Genomic DNA, 15,941 nt, shown 5'->3' on the forward strand with positions numbered 1-15,941 from the left:
TACACCATAATATTTCTAACTATTATTATTATTATTAGGATGTTATCAACCAAAGGGATTCAACAGGGAAAAATACCCGAGTGAATAAGGGGAATAAGTATTGTAACTGATAATGGTCTACAGTTTACCTCACAAAAGTTTTACCCTGGATAGGTACGCTCCTCGGACACCCCTTTAAGGGTATACTCGGTTGCGCGCGACCCCGACTCCGAAAAAAATTCAGGAAAAATTTAGTTATGCATCAATCTGTATTGTTTGACTTGCTAAAAATACTTCAAAGAATGCTAAAAGCTACTGAAAATATAAATGATACCCATCTACAAAATAACTATTTATTGAAAATATATTAAAAATTTAAGTATACAAAAAAAGACAACGTAAATATTCACAAAAAATAGAAATATACATATACACATAAATCCCTTTAGGGACACCTTCTTAGATGGCAAAGCAACAGCGTGTAATTGCTGGAAATGAGTTGGACCCATAGAAGTCAAGATCTGAAATGAGAAAAAAAGGATAACTTTTTTTGGCCAAAAAAAATTGTCCAAATTTCATGAATTTCTTTGGGTACCCAAATGAAATAGGAAGAGGCTAATTTTTTTATAGAATAAACTCATATTATCCTAGAACCGAAATACATAATAAAATGTGCACTAAGATGTAATTTACTGTTATATCAGGGGCGAAATCTAAAGGTCATTTTCTGACGGCCTAGTTTCACAATGTAAATTTCTTATGAAAATCATTGTATCTCCTATAAAATATGATATTTATGCATTAAAATATACCAAAATATCACGAATTCTATACAGAAGAAGAATATGCCAACTTACCTTTCGGGTATGTCAACAAAATGGCCGCAGACCGCAACAACTCTTACAGCCCAATCTACCACTTGAAATGAAAAATGGGGTTGCAAACTCCATATTATCATCAACATCTCTTTTTAACTCCATTAGAAGTGTGTTGATGACATCCATGCCGAGGGAATACTGCCTGCTGGCCATTATTGAAGATGAATTCAAAATAAATAGAAAAAAATCAAATTTGCAAAAAATAAAAAAATTCAGAAATTAGCATTTGAGGGAACATGGACCTCATGGCAATATATAGCATCTAAGCCAAAACCAATGTCATGCAAGTGGTAGACACACCATCCATCCACACTTTCCAACTATAAAGAACCAAACAAGTATCAACACTGTTTGACAATTTATAATTATGTAATAACTTTGCTGTTTGATCACTTACCCCTATAAAGGTATGTCAGGGTCGAGGTCGACCCCTGGGGGGGGGGGGGGGGTAAAAAAACGGGGAAGGAGGGAAGTTAGACGAAAATCAGTCCTAAAGCAGACAATGGCATGTAGACTAGTCACCCCTTGCAGGTCGATCACTTCCATATTCGAGACAGGTGATAATTTATGGGGAAAAAACCGGTTTTGAAAATGCTGTAGGGGTCGCATACGACCCAACATACCTTTCCAGGTAAATAGTTTTGTAATGTGAATGGTAGGAAGCATAAATTTTCTGCAACTTATCATCCTTCCGCGAATGGAGAGGATAAAAAATCTCTTCAAACATTCAAGCTATAACATGAAGTGTAGAAAACCAAATGCAATGTGCATTATGTGTAATGTTGAACAGCATTGCATTATTAGGATCCTTTTCAGCATTGTTTATAAGTGTAGTGGTGTATGTTATGAAATATTTAAGCCTTTATTAATTTTCTCAAAGGTATAATGTGTTTCTTCTTACTTTTGTATTGTAGTAGGATCCAGTCTTTTGAGAGTGATGCTCATCTGTTATTTCGTATTTTTGTACAAGAGTTTGTTTACATCGATGTTCTCACTAGAGAGTCACAAGCCATTGAGAAGTGAGCAGTATTGTAAGCTGTATTAGACTAAATGTAATTCAGTAACACATGTTCTCATTATATCCTACCCAGCTGAATCGGCGACACTAGTATGGGATGCCGAACAACATTAACAAAAGGATGTAATTCCAGGTGAGTGAGCTAGTATCAAGTAAATGTGATGTTGGCCAAACATTAAATTCATTACTAATGAGATTATGGCATTGAGAACCAGCCTTACACATTATAACGCCAGGGGAGTCGGTGTGTACTAGGTCCAAGCAGGTACCACTCCTCTGATTAACTTTAATTTTGATTTTCTCTCAGTCTGATTCATAGGCAGATTTCAAAGATCCTAAGCCATGACGATCAGTAAGAGAGATAGAATTTAACCAGTCCGTGTGGATATCATTGAAATCACCCACAAAAACCAAAGAGGCTCTCTATCATCTTTTTTTTTTTTTTGTATTTTAGCCATAATTGTGAAAAGACTATCAAAGATATAATCTTCCATGTCTTGTTTCCGGTAGATCGAACACAAATTGAAGATATTATGCCTGCTGCAAACTTTTATTACCTGAATCTCGTGTCATCTACATTCATAGCAGGATTTATGAGAAGTAGGGTACTCAGCCTTCATATACAGACATAATATACACTGTCATTTCCCTTGCCCTGGGAGTGTCATCCAGTTTCAGACTTCAACAAATTCAGGTTAGAATAGATAGATCAAGTATATATTTAATCTTAATAGCCCTTTAAATACACTGTGTAATAGCTAAAAACGTCATAACTGTGTGGATAACATTTCAAAGTGGATTTTCCGGTTTTGATTCGTTTCATTATCATATCACCCGACAGTATTTAAAAAAAAAAAATCCTTATGATAATAGGATCTTTTTACTTTAGTACTGTGTTCCTTATAAGGAAAGAGAGGATTTCATGGTTCAATGCACATACTATCTCAAGTTGAGTATTTTCCAATTTTTTTATGAAATAGATACTGTACTTGATAAATCTACCTTGTGTCTTCCTCAAACATATTGCAAAATGTGTTTTGAACCAGGCGTTTTTATATTTTTTTTTTTATATTTCGAAATATAAGTATCATTTCATTATTTCATCACCCTCAATATAATAATAATGATGATGTTAATGATATGACTGTAGTGGGTATATAATTCAGGGAAATTTCATTGAAGACTTTTCAGATTACAGATATAGAATAATCCTAAATACCGATATACCTCAAACATAAACATTATGATTATGACTAGTATCATGGCTTACATTATCTTATAACGTATATATTTACGGATACTATATATCAAAGGGATATTTTCTTAACTTTATCAGTATTATGCAAGATACTTTTCAAGATTAAAGGACCTAAGCCGTAGATGAATGGAGAGCAAGACGATGAATATTAATGTTCTACAATTCTGTTATGTAGGCGCCGTTAGTATTCTCAAAATTTCTAATATTTATGTAGGCTTAAGAGCGGTTAACTTTTTTCAAACTTTTTAGATATGTCACTAAGTTTTGATGCTAGAAGAGATAGAAATCTTTAAGCCTTTTGACAATCCATTAATTCTATGGTTGAGAATGCATTGAATATTTAATCCGTGACAGATAATGCATAATCTGGCAAACAATGATTTACAAATTTAAGTTTTAGGTAGGCTGGTAAATTAAGTCAAAGATTAATTAAGAGAGCTAATGACTCCGTGAGCCTAGTTAGAGTATCTATATATTTTGAATTGAGCTTTACTTTCATAGTAACGTCATTATGGGATATTCCTTTTCGGCACAGTCAGTTTTGTAAGAATACAGTATAACACAATGTCATATAATCATGAGAAAAATCCATGATACTAATAATTTCTCGTATTAAACGTTAAAAGCAGGTATTTATGTTACAATGATGGAAGAGTGTCTTGTTTAGGCTCAATAATCGTTTCATTAAATCTTACACATGAAGAAAAAAATAACGTTAACCGATGAGTCACCGATTTCCTAATATAGGAAACTGTGTGGGACCAGCCTTTCTTACTTTTTAAAGTACTTTTGTCTTTTAGTTTGGCTCGCTGGAAGAGCGAGGGAGTGAATTTGTTCTTTATAACGGTAATATACAACGTGCTTTACGTCAAAGTTCTTGCGGGATATATACATTGTAGTCATAATATCGCTTGATAATCACTTATACTTTTTATGCAGTGTAATATTAAGATTAAAGTTGAAGTGGGGGTTTGGTAGCCTTTTGACAACTTTTCTGGCTAAAAATCTGGTGGACGGGAATTCGAACCTCGCCCGAACTCCATAGTTATTCCAAGTGTCTGCAACCTGCACCATCCATGTGGGATAGGGTTGAGGGATTTGGGGGAGCCTATAGGTCTACCTGATGAGTCATCAGCAGCCTATGTCAGGCGGTCCCTAATGCTAACTTGATGGAGAGGTTGATGGACCATTGATCATATGTATGATATATGTATATGGTCATCTTCTAGGGCATTGTTCTGTCCGTTGCATCAGCCAACAACGAGCGACCTTTAGCCCTTTAAAACTTCAGAAGAGGTTTTCGATTTCACTCATTACAGTTACTTCTCTAAGATATGATCTCTACGTTATGCCAAACTGGTCTGTAGTATTAATGTCATTATTTTTGAGATTCAGAAGAAAAGGCAGCTTATCATTTTGACATCACTACATGAATTGTGGACTAGCAGTTCAGAGGTATCCTCGGGTACTTAAGCATTGCATTTCAAAGCTAATTTAACCCTTTTCTTCCAAAATCTTTATGCAGAGCAAGGAAGGCCTCTTTACCCATATATCTATTTAAAGTCTTTGGTTTGCTGAAGTACCAAAATTTTTCTTTGTATCTTAGATTGAAGTTTTTAATCTATTAAATGCTTTTGAGAACATTGACATCTCTGGTTAAGTTGGACTTTTGAGTGTGGTAATTCCAAGCGTTCAGTCAGTTTATTTCAGTGAATTTTAAGACAATCTCTTTCCATTGATCTTTTCCTTAAAGGTTTATTTATACAAGAAATATTTAGACGTGGAGTTTCACATTTGTTGTTCCTCCTTTTGTCTTGCTTGCTGCAGTCAAAGGCAACATTAATTTGAAGCATCAGATTTAATGTTATTATTATTATTATTATTATTATTATTATTATTATTATTATTATTATTATTATTATTATTATTATTATCTTAGCTAAAACCTTAGTTGGAAAAACAAGTAACTATACCCCCCAGGGGTTCCAAAAGTGAAAAAGGAAATAAATAAACTACAAGATAAGAAATAAGCAATCAAAATAGAATATGTTAAGAACAGTAACAATATCATATATATAAGAAAAACTATAACAGGCACTCTGTAGAGCTGCAAACTTCGCCTATATCATGTTATATATTTCATGGTAAGCAATTGAATAATGCACATTTTAGCAATAGTTTCATGCAAATCCGAAAAAAAAATTATCACCCTATGCCAGAAATACGTTTTTTACCTTTTCAAGAGCTGGGCCTTCGTCTTGACCTTTTTACCAAATGACTACATAATCTAATAACATTATCTTTAGAACATGACCAATTATCCCACGAAATTGCATGCGATTCGGTCAAAGAGTTATTGAGTTTTGGGAATATGATTTTTACTTTTTCGTGTCGTTAGCCTTCGACATTGAACCAACAATTCTGAAAATCTGATCAAAATATCCTTGCAGTGTGGCCGATTATCCCACCAAAATTTATGAGATTCGGTCAAATAGTTTCATCGTTTTGTTATTCCTTTTTTTTTTTTTTTTTTTTTTTTTTTACCTTCTCATGACCATGGGCTTGAGCACTGAACCAATCATACAGAGAATTTAACTTTAAAGTCCTCGGAGCAGGGCCAGTAATCCCACTAAATTTTATGATATTCGGTGAAAATAGTTTCTTAATTATGCGAGTTACAAACACATACAGACATACAAGCATACACTTTTCAAAACATAACATTCGCCGCAATGAAGTTGGCGAAGGCAAAAACAAGAAGAGGAATAAGATAGAATGGTATCCCTGAGTGTACCGTCAAAGAAGAGAATATCCCAAAGCAGTGGAAGACCATGATACAGAAGCTATGACACTACCTAAGGCCAGAGAACAATAGTCTGATTTTCGAATGTCTTTCTTCTAGAAGACCTGTTTATCATAGTTTAAGAGGCTCTTCTATCCTTGCCAATAGGAAAGAAACCACTAAATAATTACAGTACAACTGTTAACCCATTGAACAAGGAATTGCTTGACAATCTCAAGTGTTTTCAGGTGCATTATGACAACAATTAATGGGGAAAGAATAGGCTCGACTATTCTGTGTTTGTGTAAGCAAAGGAAAGATTAGCCGTAACCAAAGAGAAGGATCCAAATATAGTACTTTTTAACGGCATCCGGTCAATTCTTCATTGACAATTCGTTGTTTGCCAATTTGTCCCCTTTCCCACATGTTTTCAATTTTAACCACTATTGTATATTGGTAAGTATAGACAAACATGTTTATTGAGGAAAAAAAAAACCTCCTTCTTCATATCTTACGCAGCTGCAAGTGTCTTGTTAATCTGTTTTTTTTTTTTTTTTTTTTGTAAACAATTCAGATAGAAGAGCTATCTTGGCTGTTTTCTTGGAACATAACATTAGTTAAAGTTTATTGAGTCCTGCAATAAGGATATATTTTATGCATGTTTTTTTTTTTATAGTAGGAGAAGCTAAAAAATGCTCTTAAAGTCTGTGTCGTGTGTTTCATAGTCCCTTTTAATAACAGTATATTCATAAGTTTTCGAAGTCAGCCATGGACAAGTCATCCAAGCTTATTTTAGAATTTGTTTAAAATTAATTCTGGTTCAGCTTTTGATAGAATGCTTATCTCCTTTTGCTAGAACAAATATTCTTTTATTTGTATAGTTGTGTTTCTTCCACTCGTGTGAGCACTGGTATCTACCTAAACATAAATATTTTTTCCAATGGCATTGTTTTTTTTTATTGTTTTTTTTTCTTTAAAGAGGGTGTAAAGCACGTTTACCCAGCCTCAATTTTAAGAGATAAGAAAACTATGTTCAATCACTAGTCCACCCTCATGTCATTGGGACATCAGTGAGAAGTTTTTGTTAGTTAATAAAATAAATCTAATTTCTAAGATACAATAATTCAGTGTTTTAGTACTTTGGATATATAGAAGAATCTATCAACTTCCCATTGTTCGTGGTATTTTCTTAATGGTTGCCTATGTTACTGGCTAAGAAATTAGATTGTTTACCTGTGTTAATGCTAGGGTGAATCAACGTCTTATGAACTCCTTGGAGGGGCAGCTACAGCATTTGGCCATAAAGCTTTTTCTTTTATTGTGGTCAAACCTTTCACTTGTGTGAAGGAATAGGAGTTAATTTGTTCCGACATGAATAAAAACTTGGTCTTTACATAATAATAATAATAATAATAATAATAATAATAATAATAATAATAATAATAATAATAATAGTAATGATAATGATAATAGTAATAATAATAATAATAATAATATTAAAAGTAATATTAATAATAATAATAATAATATTATTATTATTGTTATTATTATTATTATTATTATTATTATTATTATTATTATTATTATTAGCTACAAACCCTAGTTGCATAAGCAGTATGTTCTGAGCTCATGGGCTCCAACAGAGCATGTCCAAGTGTACCCTCAAGCATGAGAACTCTGACCGAAAACAGTGGAAGACCATGGTGTGGAGCCTATTACACAACCTAAGAATAGAGAACAATGATTCGATTTCTGAGTGCTCTTTTAAAAGAGCTCCTTTCCATATCTAAAAAGTGGCTTCTTCCTTTACCAAGAGGAAACCCGCCACTGAAAAATTATAATGCAGTAGTTAGCCCTTAAATGAAGAAGAAATTTTTGGTTATCTCAGCTTTGTAAGTTGCCTGATGACAGGAGAATGTGTAAAGAATAGGCCAGACTATTCGGTGCATGTGTAGTCAAGGATTTAAAAGAAATGAACCATAACCAGAGAGAAGGATCCAACATAGTAATGTGTGGCCAGTCAATTGATAGTATCTAAGAGTTAGATTTAGCACTGGCTGAATCTAGGTCGCAACAACGTCCCTCTCGAGACAAAATAAGGGAGTTCCTTCTCTCTGACACCGTGCCTCATGTTTTTACGTACTCCACAGTTCCTCTTCTATCTGAGGTTCTGCTGGTTAATACCCATAATGATATCAACATCGCGAGCTTTCCCCAGGGGTGAGCACGCATGCTGGGCTTGCTCAGTAAGAGGATCCTGGCTATCCTCTCCCGATACAGCTTGCCAACCATATGGAGACCTTCGGAAGTCACCATCATGGACACAAGTGGGTATTCTTGCTTGAAAGGACTCCAGCTCTTCGGAGCGAACAGGTGAGTTCACCTCCTGTAACCCAGTGGACACATCATCTCATGCTGCTGCATATGAAGTCCAAGCAAGCACCCATGGCAATCTCTTCAGCAGGGAACTTGCTTTGTGAGTTAGGGAGAGCTGCGTATCATCATTCTCATCTTCACACGCATTCGCCTTTGCTTCGCTCATATCCTGCTGAGAACTCACAGTCTTTTATGGTACGACTTGAGGATTATGTTTATGATATATGCGTGCGAAGTGCATCATGCATGTGCAGCAAACGCTTGCTTGCTAGGTTACACTTTTTGTGAGTGCCCAGTCTGCACCTTCTTGTAATTCTGATTCTGATTTAATTTCAGAAATGTACAAGCAGCCTCTGCCTCTAAGGCTGCTCTAATTATGACCTTGACTTTGTCAGTTCCCTCTAATGATATGGTCAGCAATCTTTTGTCGGCAACAGTGTCCCTAGGGAACCCTAGGGCTCCATTCAACCTGTGGCTGCAGAGCTCAACGGTCACCTTTTAGGCTCCCACTGACCTTTCAGCCCCTGTCTAGGGTACAGGTACCTTCAACTCTGAAAGTGCCAGTTCCCATATGAATGTCATCTGCACATGCTTCCAGATACCGATAATATCTGGAGATGAGGCCTACCAGCGTAATGCTTTAGGAGCGTGATCCCATGTTGGAGAGATACGGACTCTTCTGAGCAAAGTTCCACTAGAGGCATAGGAGGTCAAGGCAGGTCCCTCCGCCTCCATAAACGAACCAGTGGGTATTAAGATCTTTGAGAGAAAGATCTTTCTTGGAGTCATGTAGACTATCACCAGTCAAGGTACATTAATATGACTCATTCGTTCCACCCCAGTTCTCTCCACAACGAGATGATGCCAATTGCATAGGTCAGAAGGACATGACCTCTCTCACGAAGAACTGGGTGTCTAAGGTGGTTGATAATTCAGTTGTCTAGAGGCAAAATCCAGACCATATTAGGAAACGATACTCTCCAGGAGGTCATCGATGGGTTCCCAGGTTTCTTCAGTTTATACTCTCTTGTAGATACGGAGGCTAGAGTCCAAACATAGACTTTTCTACCCTGAACAGGATTTTCTTACAAACTTTGTTCAACATAGAGACTGTAGCCAAAGTCAGAGAGGTGATCAAACCAGAGGACTTCATGATTACAGTGGCCTTGACAGATGCATACCTCAAAATCGTGATCCCTCCTTCATCAAGGAAGAACCCGCAATTACAACTGCACAACTAGATACACCAGTTTCAAGTGCTGTGCTTTAGCTTGTTGAAACCCCCACAACTGTTCACAAGAGTGTTCACTCTAATTTTGGCTTGGACCCATGACAATAGCATCCATCTTCACTGATATCTGAGTGAGGGATTCTGGCATACTCGGTGGAGACCCTACTCATACACCTTAAAATGTGTCTAGAATTTTCCTGAGATCTGGGAATGCATATAGACACCAAATTCCAAAATATATTGCCAGAATAGATAGGTTCAAGGAAGTGTCTTCTCCTTTTCTCTTGGGGTGTTTGCTACCAGTCTGTTGGTGGGAATGTTTATTGAGACATCTGGCATCCTTATATTGATTAGTTCCAAATGGTCGCCTCCACTTTTGGTCACTTCAGTGGAAACTGAAAATCCTATGGTCTCAGTGTAGGTATCCTCCGGTAGCATGCATTCCGTTAGGATCAGGGCAGAAGAAAGACTCAAGTTGATGGATGGAAAACTCAGACCTTTTACAAGGCTCTCATCTGTGGCTCTTTTTTTCTTCTCTGTATTTAATTCTGTTGATGGATGTATCAAACGAAAGAGGGTGGGTGGACTTACCTGCAACAACACATGGCCTCTGGGATGTGGTCAGACTATGATTGGCAACATCTTATAAGCCTCCTGGAGATTTAACCAGCTTCTTTAGTCCTAACACTTCCAATAGCTTTCAGGTCATTTGGTAGTGTTAATGAGCGGCAACATGACCATGGCGGTATACTTAAACAAAAATGGAGTATCTTCTCGCAACAGATTTGACATTCAGATGTGAAGATTCTATGATGGACAGAAGCCAAACGGATCTCACTGTCAGACCGGTTCATTCCCGGCAAAATCAACTTCCTGGAGGATAATATGAACAGGAATACACAGATTGTTTGGTCTGCATGGTTTCTGGATCCTCAAATAATGACCATAGTCCTAACTCTATTTGGTTTGTTCTAAAAGATATGTTTGTGATGTCCCTAAACCCCAAATTTCTGATGTACTACTCTCCAGTACAAGACCTGCAGGTGTTGTTACAGGATACCTTCTAACATCCTTTGGGCAATCTAGACATCTATGCATTCTGCGTGATCCAGAGGCTCCTCAACAAGGTGAGATCATGTTCCTACCTATGAAGGAGGTTAAAAGTTCCGCTATGGGACACATAAAATGGTACCAGGATCGCTTGCTGCTTTTGAAGAAAGTTCCATAGCCGTTACCCCTTTACGTAACCTTTGCATCAACTAGATGTGAAGATCTTACACAGGGCAGCCGCATCCCAATGACTTCATGCCTGGAGGTTATTCAGCATATCCTTACTCAAAGGGTTTTCTTGAACACTGGCAAAACAGTTGTCTGGATCCATTAGAAGCTTCTCTGTCACATTTGATCAAGCAAAGTAAGCAATCTTTTGTGGTTAGTGTCTCTCCACTCGGAGCCACTATACCTTCGATTTCTAAGTTTTTGTTGTATCTCCAAGAAGAAAAACTCTTCTCAGTGTCAGCACCAATAGGCTATCATTCGATCTTAGGCCAGATCTCTAAACTGAGGGAATTAGATATTTCCTCATCAGGAGAATGATCTATTTTCATACGAACTATGAGTTATCTTACCCTTAGCCAAATGTGCTACCACCTCCTTAGAACTTTAAGTCTTACCTCTCCTGAAAGCCTTTTGAACCGTTGAGTTGAGCCTCAAACTCTGACTTGACCCTTTAAAAGGTTTTTTCTTATCACCTTGGCCTCTGCAAAGAGGGCTATGAAGTTGCATAGTCTATCCTATGACACCGCCCAGTCAAGAGGAAGGGGTCAGATTACCTTCAGCTTTGTCCCTGAGTTTACTGCTAAAACTTAAAATCTGTCTATATCGAACTCTAAGTTTAGGCCTCTACGGATTGAGAGTTTAAAGAAAGTAACCGATGATACGGAGAAACTATTACTAAGTTCGGTGAGAGCAGTAATACATATCTCAAGCGTACCAGATGAGCTCGATCAAACAACAACCAGTTACCTGTCAATACAGGCAAGGTCAAAAAGAGGATAACTGAGAACATGATATTCTCCTGAAATAGAAAGGTCATTCCTCTTATCACAATGAAGTTGTCATCCATTAATCCTTGCAGAAACTTGGAGGTGCAGGTGTTGTCTCGTTGCAAAATAATTTGTGAACCTTTAACGAGGGGTAGTGATGTCTGCTACAGTCCTCATTTGCTGTAGTTTTTCTCAGTTAACCACTTCTGGGATGACCTATTAGGCTTTCCAACTCTTGGTGTTAGTGAAGCCAGTAGTCTACTGTTGATTTTGATATAATTATTTTCCTCACTATATCATGCATAACCCAACCGCATGAATGCCAACGATTTGATCTCACCTAGACTAAGGTCGTGGTGGTTATCTTCAATATACCACATGCCTACAGTGGCTTACTGATAGAATAGATAGTGTGTATTCAGATCATCACTTCCCAAATAATATTGACTATTTGGTGTTTTATAACAAAACCGTTACAATTATGACCATTCTATACCCCCTTCCATTACCTGCCTCTCATTTTGCAATGAATACTTAATGTATCATAATGCCAAAATCATTATAAAAGACTTACTATTGTTTCCCTTATTACATTCATCAACTCATACCTTATAACATTCATTGGAGTTGGTCAACAATAGATAGGCAACTATATCATGCATAACATTAGGATTTCTTACCTCCTAAGTTGTCTGTTATTTTCATCATATTAGCAAGCAGAGCTTCTTTTTGCTTCAAGTTGTTGGAGAATTGGTAATTTTACTGCATTAGGCAAATGTAGCTCTAGACTCATTAAATAAAGTTTAAAATGTCTTTTGGCAAAACGTCTAGATAGATTTGCTGAATATAGTAATAATGTTCCCAAGTTTTTTATTTGACTTTTGAAAGGACTCTGGAGCGTGTGATGACTTTATTACAATTTCCAATGATGTAGAGAAATCCCTTGATTGTGGTCTAGAGGATAGTATGATTGGCCTTGATTTTAGTGCTTACAAATTCACTGTTAGGAGTACGTAGATCTTTTCTTAGTATCATTATTAAAATTTTAAGTAATAGATCCAGTCTTCCTCCAGAACCGACAAGAGACATGTTTTCATATTCACTTAGAACTCAAAGATAGTTGCCCGTTTGTTATTTCAAATTCTATCCTTGACTCCTGGTCCCCGACATCGTTCTGGCCATTCTTTCAGTGACAGCTTAGCTAGGTTTATATATCACTTTTTGGGGACACAAAATCTACAAGAAAAGGGAATGATATGATTCAAAATGAAGATTAATATACTTAGCAGGAGCCCAAAGCCTCATGTACTTTCAAATAGAAGACACGTACTCTGTCAACAAACTGGTGCCGCTTGGGCCAGAGCTCATGGCGCAAGCCATGTTAACTCGGCATTCTTTTTTAAAAATAGATGAACATCTTTTAGATAAGATCCCTGAGATAGAGAGCAAGAATTTTTTTTTTTCTAAATGAACGGTTTTAAGGGATTAATTCCCTATAATATAATGCCTTGAAATCTATAGTAGCCAAACATCTGAACAAAAGACCATTTGAACAAGAAGAAGACCTTAAATATAATATAAAAAGAAAAAATCACTGGGCTGGTGTGGATGACAAGAATATAGAATTAAAATTGGAGACGCTTCAAAATGGATTTTACCCTTTAATAATAAAAAGATTACTGGCAATCAACAATATACCAACAATGAATTTCTTGGAAGAAACATTTAAAAAAATAGCGAACTCCATGAGAGGGAATATAAAAAAAAATAAAAAAAAAAATAAATAAAAACATACAAGAAGAGCAAGCGAATTCCAAGCACTCATGAGAAAAACGTTATGCAAAAGAACAAACATTATGAAGGAAGTATAGAAGATTGTTCAATAGATGACATATCGGATGAATAGTTTATACCTGGAAATGAACCTGATTCGGACATAAACTCACTAATTCCTCCTTCAGGATATACAAACCATTTGCAAGAAAAAACATCAATCAACAACAGAAACACAAGCATCTCTACAAACTCATCCAAATTTCTCCGACTATAACATTATCAAAAATACACATCATCAATCAAGAGAAGGAAATCCAGCATCACTACAAATTCATCCAAATTTCTCCTACTCTATTATTCTCCAAAATCTACATCATCTATCAACAGAAGAAATACAGAGCTTCAATACAAAGTCTTTCTAATTCCTTTGACTCTCAAATTCTTCAAAATCCACGTCACCAATCAACAGAAGAAATACAAGCTTCAATACGAAGTCCTCCAAATTATTCAGACTTTATCATTCTCCAAAATACACATCATCTATCAATAGTTAAAAAAGGCACCATTACAGATTCATCCAAATTTCTCAGACTATACCATAATAAAAAAAATCCACATCATCAATCAACAGAAGAAATACGAGTATTACTACAAAATCATAAAAATTTATCTGACTACCATTTTCCAAAAGCCATATCATCAACCAACATAAATACAAATGTCACAATAAAGTCTTCCATATTTTTCAAAATTCTCCAAAATTCCCCTCATCAATCAACAGAAGAAATACAAGCATCAATACAAAGTCATTCAAATTTTTCTGACTCTACATTTCAACAAAATCCACATCAACACTCAACAGAAAAAATACAAACGACACTACAAAGTAATCCAAATTTCTCAAACTTTACCATTCACTAAAATTATCAATATCAATCAAGAGTAGAAATACAAGCGTCAATACAAACCATTCAAAATTTCTCCGTCTCTACTATTCTCCAAAATCCCCATCATCAATCAACAGAAGAAATAAAAGATTCACTAAAAATTCATTCAATTTTCTCAGACTTTACCATTCTTCAAAATCCAGAGCATCAATTAACAGAAGAAATAAAATTATCATTAAACAGTTATCTAAACTTCTCAGACTCTACCTTTCGACAGAGATTTTGGATCCAAGTGACAAGAGCATACACTCCTGTCTCTTCAATTTTCCTTTTGCGTCAATACAAAGTCTTCTAATTTTCTCCGACTCGACCAGTCTCTAAAATCAAGATCATCAATCAACAGAAGAAATACAAGCACCTCTATAATGTCATCTAAATTTCTCTAACTCTACCATTCTCCATTATCCACATCATCAATCAACAGAAGAAATACAAGCACCAATAAAAAATCATCCTAATATCTCCGGCTCTACCATTCTCCAAAATCCACAATATCAATCAAGACAAGACGTACAGGCATCAATACCAATCATCCAGTTTTCACGACTCTACCATTCTCTAAAATACTGATCATCAATGTACAGAAGGAATACAAGCGTCACTACAAAGTCATCCAAATTTCTCCGTCTCTACCATTTTCCAGAATCCACATCATCAATCAACAAAATAATTATATGTCACTACAAAGTCATCCCAAATTTTCTTGACTTTGCCATTTTCCGAAATCTAATCAAAATTATTAAGTAACAGAAGAAATATAAGCCCTCTACCAAGTCATCCAAGTTTCTCCGACTCAATCATTCTCCAAAATCCACATCATCAATGAACGGAAGAAATACAAGCGACACAACAAACTAATCCTAATTTCTATCTCTACCATTTTCCAAAAGCCACATCATCAATCAACAAGAAATACAAGGGTCACTACAAAGTCATCCAAATTTTTCTGACTCTACTATTCTCCAAAATCCACTTCATTAATCTGTAAAAGAAATTCAAGCCCACTACTAAGTCATCCACATTTCTCCGACTCTACAATTTTCCGAAATTCAGAAGGATTGCCTTCAGTAGCATCCAAACCTACTACGCTAGTAGCCAGATTTACTAATAAGACAAAAGATACAAGGTAATCAAGACAACTATTAGATCATTATAATCATAATGAATTCTACTCTACAAATATATAAAATAGTTCAGCGAACACAAAATCTTGAAAATATTTTTTTTTTATTATTTATTAACAATATACAGAAAAGAAGACACAGACATAAAATTAATCAATGAGTATGTTATGAAACGAAATGAAACTATACAAATATTTGGATGTAATAGATATAGGCCTAAGCTAAATATTGATGACGATCCCTTTGTAGGATAGGCAATAGCAATTAAGAATATTTTACAACTGAAGATAATAAATGACTTCCAAGACGGCCTTTTAGCAATCCAAATTTAAACTAACAAAAAGGACAATTGTCATTGCTTTACCTTACAAGTCTCCAAGAGGACATTACTCGTACTTCTTGCTTCAGGAAATAATTCAGCTTATTAATTGGGACGAACCAACATCTCTCATTATGTATTCAAATATCAGACAGCAACTGTTAAATTATAGCCAATCAAAGTACACGTGGAAATTAATATTCAGGAT

The sequence above is a fragment of the Palaemon carinicauda genome, chromosome 31, assembly GCF_036898095.1.
Source record: "Palaemon carinicauda isolate YSFRI2023 chromosome 31, ASM3689809v2, whole genome shotgun sequence".
In the NCBI taxonomy this organism is placed as follows: Eukaryota; Metazoa; Arthropoda; class Malacostraca; order Decapoda; family Palaemonidae; genus Palaemon; species Palaemon carinicauda.